General features: G+C 36.9%; 1 pseudogene; it reads left to right on the forward strand.

Annotated features, from left to right (window-relative positions):
- The first annotated feature begins 8,876 nt into the window (after window positions 1-8,876).
- LOC122801436 lies at window positions 8,877-9,023 on the forward strand (annotated as a pseudogene).
- The last annotated feature ends 1,839 nt before the right edge of the window (window positions 9,024-10,862 follow it).

Genomic DNA, 10,862 nt, shown 5'->3' on the forward strand with positions numbered 1-10,862 from the left:
CACCAGCTCTCACGCACACACACATGCTTACATGGACTAAAACTTGCTTATTCTTGTTAAAACACGTGCACACCAGCGCAAATGCACTTACAACTCTTTAAACAGCCTTATACATGCTTACTCCGGCTTAAACAAGTGCACTCATGCTTACACGCGTGCACACTGTCTTACTCGGGTTTACAGGCGCACACACACGCGCATACCTACTCAGCAAGAAACGTTAGTGTTATCCACGGCATACACCTTCAGTTTCTTGCCTTTACCTAGCCTACCTGTTGACACACCTCTTTCAATAATGTGTAAATGACAGCTGACCCATGCCACTCTGTTCCAGTGAGCTTCACTTCTTTCATACATACCCCCCTCATGATGTCACCTATCTTCTACTCTGTTACTCCCCTTATCCTACTCCTACACTCCAATAACTGTGCTCATTTGCTATGTAAACTTGCGATTCACTATCCTAACCCTCATTTACATAGGATTGCCTACTAATGCTTGGTTACATCTCTTAGACTGAGTTTCTCCCCTTAGCAACCTCTACTCGGTGGCCATGTTGTCTTCAGCCTGCCATTCACTTGCATTGTAAATTCATATTAGCATTAAAATCCACATTTGTGGATCTTCATTATTGATTTTCTGTTTTTTAGAGTGCAGCGTGTTTGCGCGGTGCTGCGCTATGCTTAAACCCCGGAGATCGGGAAGAAAAAAAAAAGTTATTTTTTTTTTATTTTGCATCACTTAACGTTGCCAATGGCTGTATTTTTGGCCATTGGCATGCTTACTCATTTAAATGCATCCTTTTTTTGGAGCTGTCACGGCTCCGTTTTGCTATTTGCAGAACCGTAATCAGTTGTCAACTGAGTACATTTCTGCAAATAACACTACTCCTACTCAGACAGGTTTGGGTTCCCTGGATCGCAAATTTACCTCATTTGCATAGCTTTCACCTGCAACTGAGGTAATTTGCATATCCAAACCCTGTCCATGTAGGACTCGTTTAAGGAGCTCTGTTGCACGCCCCTACCGGCTGTTCCTGGATCGCTCGGCGGACATGCTGGCTGTATGGAGTCTTACTCTACTCTTAGACTCCATGCAAGCCTTAGTGAGTCCGGCCCTTATTGTTTTTTTTTTTCAGGAAAGATATTAATACTTGTGTTTTGCCAATGTGTGTTGATAGCCTTATGCCATGTAAAGAAGATGAAAGATATGAACACACACACTCTCTCTATCTCTCTTTCTCTGTCTGTCTCACACACACACACACACACACACACACACACACACACACACACACACACACACTATAATTGCATTGCATTTTCTCACCTTGCTAAATGTGAATTCTTAAGCCATGCTTAGCAAGAGGAAAGTAAAACAGAATGTTTTATAACCACTGCTACAGTTACTTTTGCAGGCTGAGTTTACTATTTTTCTTTGTTTTTTTTTTTCTTTTTACTCTTTACTTTTTATTTTTCTCACTAAGCAGCACATTTAGCAAGCATAATTCATTGCTTTCATTTCCTTTTTATCAGTCCATGCTTCACCACAGCTTAATATGCTGCTATGAAGCAGCAGACATGTTGTTTATCTTTACATTAATATAATTGTTGCCTGAGGTTACTGATTTGCATTTTGCCAATTTTCTAATATATAGTATATAAGCAAAAGTACAAAATGTGTAAAACATCATAAATATGCATGCCCCTATATACAGATGTTTGTAGATTCAACAAAATCTTAACTAAGATTTATGCAAGTGTTACACTTGTAAGCATAAAATATTTTGGGATCATTTAATCACCATCATGTGACAGGAGCTAGTTTTGTAAAAGATCTTGCACCTATTTAGGCTTTTGTTGTTGTATGATAGAAAGGCTATCTTCTTTAGTGGGTCTAAGTGTGCGTGTTGGGTATTTAATAGTTAAAGTTGACTTAAAATGAGGATATTAATGGAGAACTGTAATTTTAAAAATCAAGTTACTCAGAATAAGTTTATACCTGGCCTGTACAAGTGGCGATTTGAAGCCACTTATACGTGCAGAGAGATGGGTTTTGTTAGTGTCTAGTGAGACAATGCAATATATGTTATTTTCAGCTACGTGGAGTTTCTGGGTATTAGTAGCAGAGTAGAGTGCCAGCAGAGGAAAGTCATTCCCCAGTTTAGAAATAAGGGCATTTCTGGCTATGACTCATCATGTCCTGGAGGAAAGGAGGTAGTAAATATGGCAACACTGGCTGACAAACAAGTATATTTTATTGCCATCCCTATACAGGTGATTGTAGGGAAACAGAGGAAACCTCATAGGATTAAATGCACAGGTTCTCTGAACTACCAAGTTCTTACAATATAGTAAAATTCACCGCTGGCTTACCTAGTAGTGCTCATCATTGCTTTGCACAAAAACAGCTACAAAGGCTAGAACCCCATATTTCCTTAAGTTGAACCAGCTAAGAGTAGCACATCATATTCTTTACTCTTTAGAGAGATGTCCAGGCATATACAATCTTCTTTGCAAACATACATCTCAGAGACAACTGCATTCGCAAGATCAATGCCAAATTACAACAGACATGACCACTACATGGATTCCCTGTACTCGTATATCACTGCCAAAATTTGAAACACCATGCATTTTGTGCTAAGAGAATACTCAAGCACCAGAACCTCCCAAGAGCAGCTTGAAGGCTTCCTAACCTCTAACTTGCACTGCCAATGCACCCTGCACTAATAATTGCCCTGTCTTTTCCCTCCTGAGCCGAGAATTTCCCTCCTGTAATACACCAGCAATACTGTACTGCACTATTGCTAATCCCGCGGTGTTGCAGCGGTAACGTTGTTGCCTCACAGCAAGAGGTTCTCCCATTCAATTCTCGGCTGGAGCACCTTCTGTGTGGAGTCTGCATGTCCTCCCCATGGTTGAGTGGCATTCGAAAGACATGCATAGAATGGGTGTGCTTTCACTGAAGGTTGGACATCGAGCTGGCACCTCGTTACCCGTAAAAAAATCTACTGCCAATCATTAGCGGACCAGAGTTCCGCTGTGGTGACCCCTAACCAGGAAAAGTCGTAAGAAGAAGAAAAAGAAGACTATTGCTAATTCCACCTGCCCTCTTTTCACTACCAATACTTAGTTGCTATCCCTTATAACTTCCTTAACTTTCTCTTTAACTTACCACCATCCTACTTTTTCTCACTCCTCTACCAGCTTAGAATCTCCTCCTCTCCTATCATAATAGAATGTTACTAAACTGTTTTCCATCTAACAACCTTCATACAGTTGCTGTGGTTTATTCCTTACAGCTGAAAACGTGTAGAGCAGTCAGTTTACTTCTTTTCTTTAGAAAGTTTAAACTAGTACTAATATGCTTGATACATTTTACCTTACTGTGTAACTCTAGCAATGCATATTTGGCACTTTCTCTGTGTTGTTTTCTTTTATACTGTGCTGTGTTATTTTTTTAATTACTTATTTTTGTCATTTAATGTGGAGTTGATCTCCCTGGGACTCTGATGAAATGATTTTTCCCCAGTCAGATTATCCCAGTTAAATAGAGATATATAGATAGATAGATAAAGTTTTGCAAGGTACTTGTCTACCATTTATTTGCTGGTGATACTACCCAGTGGCAAAATAAAGGCCTTTAGATCCCATATTTTCTGTGTGATTAAGTCGGACAGTAGGATGACAAAAAGCTAGCAGTTCCATTTGTATCCTTCATCTCACTGTTGTTATGAGTGACACAAATTCCGAATATTGCAGACCAGAACATTTTTTAGGACCAGTCAAAAAAGGTGAGATACAATAAGAGTGATTATACCAAGATCATTCCCGTGTCAGGACTCACCTGTATCGTGAATGTCAAATGCACAGTTAAACTTGGTCTACTGAAAGGGGAAAATAAAAGCATATCTAAGTCATGCAGATATAAAGGCAGCACATGAGAATAATCTTTAGCAGTCCTACTCTTGTATTTCATAAGAGTAAGGTGCTATAGATGCAGCAGCCACATTGTTGTAATGTGCAGGAAAATCGGATGCTTATCTGTTTCTACATAGCAAGACTGTGCATGTATGAATAAGTGTTGATATATGGATTAGGGAGGACAGCCCAAAAACAGAAAAATCAAAAAACATATATATACATATATATATATATATATATATATATATATATATATATATATATATATATATATATATATATATATATATATATATATATATATATATATATATGGGTTCACTAGAGAATCTCGAAATACTGAAATGTCGAATTTCAATATTTCAAGACTGAATAGTGGAAAGTGCAGTTATGCAAAACTGCACTATGTCGAATGCGGAAATGTTGAATCTGCTGTCGTGATGTCACATTCGTGACATGCGGTTTAAATCAAAGCAAAATCACGAACCAAAGACCAAAAAAGGAGAACGAGCTCTAAAACCAAAATCCAACCGTTTATTAGCATGAGCGCTTTCGTGCAAACAAATGCCTGCACTTCATCAGACAAATAACTGTCCCAGGATGCTGTGCTTATATACCAATTAATTAATTACTACACATCAATTATTTAAAGTTGCATGTCACTGTATAAAAAATAAATAAAAAGTGACATAAAAACGATGAATAAAAGTCACATTAGTAATATAAATTCATTATACAAAAATACTCACAAAGTCCTTTCATGAAACAATTACCTATTCCAAAACACTTGAGGCTATCTTTTATAAGACACTAATTATAAAATTTCATAAATACATTCAGTTACACCTAAGACTTTATCAGCAACAAATCTAAGTTGAAGTCATATTAACGTATATGTGTAACTGTTCTATATTCATATCCAAACCATTTTATTTCATCTATCTAAAGCATTTAACTTAAGGATGCATTTTATAGAACTATAATCATTGAGCCCTGGATATGTATATGTATTTGTTCAAATTTGCCATATTAACTCCTTTTCTTCTGATATAAGTTGCCAGGGGCCTCCCCTTATGTTTTTATCGACACATTCAGCTATCATATATTTAAAGTTGTGAGATGAAAATTCTAGAATGTGCCTTGCTAGTACATTCGTAGTGGTCCTCTTATTTATGTGGTACTGATGTTCATATATCCTCTGTTTGAAAGGTCTCTCTGTTTTACCAACATAAAAACCTGGACACAGCTGGCATAAAGCTATGTATACTACTCCAGCTGTGTCACAATTATATCCTCCAGTGATGAAATATACTCTATATTTATAAAGAGTGAGCCTACTACATGTCATGATATGTTGACATTGTTGGCATCTGCCACATTTCCTCATGGCACAATTTGGCCGAGTTATACGAGTTTTCTTTTCTAGTATAGTTTTGAGGTTAAGACCTCTCCTGTATACTACATGTGGGTTAGTCCCTACTTTTCTCCTAATATTGAAATCATCTAGGAGAATTGCCCAATTCTTATTAAGAATATGCCTAATTTTGTTAGCATCCATGGAAAAGGTCATAATACAACTCATGTGAACATCCTTATGAACAACACTAGTTTGCCCATCTCCTCCTAGTTCACCATCTTCTATCCGATGTCCTTTATGTAAAATAGATTTAAAATGCCCATTATGTCTTTTGACCATTACTATTTACAATATCTGTTCAAATAGAATAGTGGAATAACCCCTCTTATTGAACATGTTCTGCAGTTTGTTGAACTCAGCCATAAAATCCTCATCTAGTGACACCATTCTAGATGCTCTTACCAGTTGCCCTTTACTCACCACTTTTTCTGATGATAAGGGTGATTGCTACTGAAATGCATAAACACATTAGAGTAGGTTGGCCTCCTGTAGATGATCGCTTTATATCTTTGATTCAAACTGTCCTTAGTTAATTGGACATCTAAGAAGTTAATAGAATCATGCTCAAATTGGTATGTAAACCTCAAAGAATGTGTTAGCTCTGAAATGGCTGCTATAAAGGCTATTGCTGACTCTTCTGTCCCTTTCCAGATGAAAAACATATCATCTTGGTATCTGGTGTACCAGATGACATTTTCTTTAAATAAGATGTTATAAATGAGAAATTGCCTTTCCCAAAAAGCCATAACACAGTTAGCGAAAGAGCCACCGCAAGGGGCCCCTATCACAACACCTGTGTTTTGCAGGTAAAGTTGTTTATTAACCAACATAAAATTGTTAGATAATACCAAATCAATCAGTGTTTCAATCAAATTGATTTCATTGTGTTCAGTGCCATGTACAATAAGTAATTATCTAACCCATTCTAACCCAGTTGTCTGTGGAATGACTGTACAAATCTACAATATCAACTGTCAAAAAGTTGAAATCATTATTAAATTCTAACTTGTTAATATTTTCCAAGAAATTCCACAAATCTTTGCAGATTTGGGTCTCTGTACTAATAATGGGCGGTTTGTGGATTTATTTGGGGTTTCAGGTAAGTGTTGTTTATGTAAGGGTATTGAGTAGGGATTTTAGTGTGTGTGTGTGTGTGTGTGTGTGTGTGTGTGTGTGTGTGTGTGTGTGTGTGTGTGTGTGTGTGTGTGTGTGTATGTGTGTGTGTGTAGTGGTGGTTTTTGTGTGTTGGTGTGTTTAGTGTGACCTCGGAGTTAGAATATATAAGTAGGAGGGTGTGGGGGGGGGTGCAAGGGGGCTTGCCACCTGCTTATAGGTAGGGTAGGTGTGTTTGTGTGTTTTGTTGTGTTTGTATGTGTTGTTTTGTTTGTTGTAGTGTAGTTAGGTAGTTGAATATGTGTGTGTGTGTGTGTGTGTGTGTGTGTGTGTGTGTGTGTGTGTGTGTGTGTGTGTGTGTGTGTATGTATATGGTCGCGATTGTGCTTTTCGTGGTTTTGGGTTTTTGCGTATGTGGGTTTTCTACTACATTTCCATATTTCAGGATTGTCTAGTGAATCTATATATATATATATATATATATATATATATATATATATATATATGGATCCACTTCTGAATCTCGAAATACGAATTTCAGTATTTCAAGACCAGAAGTTTGAAAGTACACAAACACGAAAACACACAACACTGAAACAACGAAACACTTTAAAACGCAAAACCCAAATAACACATCCCTCACCCAAACTAAAAACAAAACCACTAACAGACTAAAAGCAAATAACATAAGAATACATTTTTGCAGGCCTGCCCCCCACTACTTATTTATATATATATATATACCAACTCAGAGGTCGCACTAACTTAAAAAAAACCCCAAACCTACTTTTACATGCCATACACTCCCACTGCGCACTGTTATAACACACACACACACACACACACACACACACACACACACACACACACACACACACACACACACACTCACCTATCTACCTACCCCAAACTACACCTAAAATTCCTCCCCCCAAAAATAAAAAATAACGAATTTCTATCCAAAACCCTTAAAAACTAAACACCTACCTGAATCTCCATACATAACCAGACATCGGCTGCCATGTAGAAATGTCAGACCACACTGACCCTTAAAGAGACCGCAAACAATAAAGTACACACCACACCACACCGACCTTGGATTTGGGAAACTTAGATTAGTTTTTAAGTGCAGTTTCGTACAACTACACTTTCGACTTTCTGTTCTCGAAATACTGAAATTCAACATTTCAGTATTTCAAGATTCAAAAGTGGACTCATATATATATATATATATATATATATATATATATATATATATAGACAGATAGGTATAAAGATATAGATATTGTTAACAATGACATGAAAAAACGTTTATATTTTGATAAGAATACTGGCTAAATGAGATGCAGGAAAGCAGATATACAATTACTCTGTAGAGAACATGGGCAGATATTTAAATCTTTGAGAGTGGAGGGTCACCACTGGGTCATTATTCTTTTAATGCTACCATTTTCCATGGTCTGTGCTGCCTCTTTCTTGTTAAATTATCTCTAGAAAAGTGACCCACTTTCACTCAAGGCATATAGACTTAAATGGCAGTCAGAAAAAATGTTTTTATCTATAGGTCTGTCATTGAAAACTGATCCTTTCTAAAATGGCCGGTTTTCCCTACAGTGATGTTGCACTTCGTTTCCTGTGTACAGTTTGCAGTATGAACCTGGTACTCACTCATATACAATGGGGAAAAGGGTCAACAGCTTTACTGATATGGCTTTTTTGTGAGTTGTCTTTCTGTCTGTTTTTATTTGCTCATTTTCTTGCCTGATCTTTTAACTTGGACATGAAAGTGTTAGTTGCCCTGGAGAAAAATCCATTCCTATACCACTGATTACCTGACCTAGATGCTGCAGCCATAAATATTCGTTTGCAAAATGCATTCTTCTGTCATAAGAGCATAATCGCTTCCTTGATCACTTCTATAATAATACACAGATTAAAAATGACCAAATAAAAACTTTTTGAGCAGTACGGTTATTGAAGATTTTGGTTAGTCCAAATAAAACATTATCTTTTCGTGTGGGAAATATATAATTCACTATGGATTGAATATATACCAGCAGTTTTGCAATGATGCTGCGAATGAATTCTCAGAGCAGATGCAAGTAATGAACAGATTTTGCATTCACCAAATGTTGTACAAATTCATGAAACGATCAGTCAAAATAAGCAACGTAGATTAGAAAGAGATCATTGTGACTGATTGTGTGAATAATCATTTGAATCATTTCATAATTTTCTAATGCTCTTCTAAGATTACGATCACAAAATACTGAGTGTGCCTTATTTAGTACTTCACTTGATAACTGCAGTTCTTGCAGAATTCTCTAATATGTTACATTGTTATATAGTTAATTGCTGCGTAAGATGAATAAATACATGTTTCATTCAGTTTGCACTTCTCCAAAATGCTAGTAACAGTAATTGCTTCTCAGCCTTTTGGCTAAGATCAAGTGTTGTATTAGTAACATTAAATGTTACTTTGAGGAAGGAATGTAAACTAAATTTCTTAATGATGTACTGATGGCTAACAGGATACACATATATGCTACTTTTGGTAAGTACATTGCAAATAGAAATACAGAAAAAAATGTGAGGAATATTCAGTGCCAATGGATAATGGTCTGCAATTCAGAAAGGCATATTGTGAGAGGGAAGGCCTTAAATGGTTGTTTCTCCTTGCAGTATTTTTTTTTTAATTCTAAGGGCACCTATTGCTTTGGTTTTCCACTCACTGAGGCCTCAGCATGGAGGGTGGTTACCCATTTAATTTTACAGCAATACTCACAGTATAGGTAAGTTCAGCAAAGATATGGTGGCTGTGTGTATGGACATGAATGAAGCAGTTTGTCTGCCTGCCTCCCTCCCTCAGTGGTCACACTCATACCTCCCAACCTGGAAACATCAAAAATCTGGACAAGGCCCATGAAAAACAGGTACAAATCTGTATGCTCATTAACATATCATTTCATACACAATTGTGTAACCCCACCCACTCCAATGGAATTGTGGGATAACCATTCAAACGCAAACTGAACAGAACCAAAATATGGTACCAGAGCCTCCCTGCAGCCATTCCAATGTCTCATTACCTGGTTATTTTGCCCTATTTACCATAAACACTATAATGTGCATACTGCTTTACTTCTACAATATTTATTTGGATTCATTTAAAATTTTTATTTTACATTTTATAGCATAAACACTACTAGACCTCTGCTAAACAAAGCAGTACAGTCTCACAATGAAAATAGACTTAGCATTATAACTTCTCTGCCTTTGAAACTCACATTCATTGAAACAGCATTAATACCCACATTCAAAGAAAATGCATCTGGCCAGTGGTGGTTAAAGACTAGCTTTGGGCTATTTTCAAATCACAGCCCCCCTTGCACACAAAACATACATGTGTTCTTTGATACACCTTCCTGACAGTATTAAATTATATTCCTTGTATAATACAGCACACTCGTTACAGCGCGTTTTAAATTTGTTTTGAACATTTTTACAGTACGCAATGAAACAAAATGCATGAACCAATAATTGACTAAACTGCCCAATTCAGAACATTTCCATCATAAAAGTCTGTAACATGTACAATCCACCAGTATCAGTAAATATGCACAATCTCTGCAGAAGTAAAAGTCATATAATTCCACATTAAGGAGATATATAACTAATGAAGAGGTTGCTGCTAGCAAACAACTTAATATTTCATTGTTCCATCTACAAATAAAGTGCCTGTTGCCCTTGAGATATAAATTGCCTATGTTGCATAAAAAAACGATAAGCTAGTAATATTACAACAGGGAATGGATGGTAAACTGATAACAGGTTCATAATTACTAGGTATCTCTGCCAAAGAGGACATTCTCAGGGCTGCAAAGTACAACAGAGTACAGTGTCAGCAATCTATCTACATGCTGTGGGAGTAGAACCCACAGCCTTCTAAAAGCAAGTATTCTACCCGTCTTACTACTGATAACACAACACACTTACCATAAGCAGCATTACACGTCTCTCCCCCTGAAGACCTATGCAGCATATGAAATCTGTAAATAGCCAAAATTTATTGAGAAGGGGACAAAAGCCCAAAACCAGGGACACATTTTAAACATTGATTGTATGATCTTAGAAAAGTTGCTAGTATAAAATGTTTTGTGTTACCAACCATGCATTTCCTGAAAGACAGAAAGACTGAAACTTAAATGGCTATGATTTAATGAATTCAGTTCTCATTGGATTTGCCAGAAAACAATAATTTTAAGAGGAACAGACCAAAAGTATGTATGAGCCAAACATTCCAGAGAGAGAGAGAGACTCTCATACACACACACACACACACACACACACACACGCACACATGCACACGCACACGCACACACACACACACACACACACACACACAC

This window comes from Protopterus annectens, chromosome 4.part1 (genome assembly GCF_019279795.1).
Source record: "Protopterus annectens isolate FY-2018-M chromosome 4.part1, PAN1.0, whole genome shotgun sequence".
Classification (NCBI taxonomy): Eukaryota; Metazoa; Chordata; order Ceratodontiformes; family Protopteridae; genus Protopterus; species Protopterus annectens.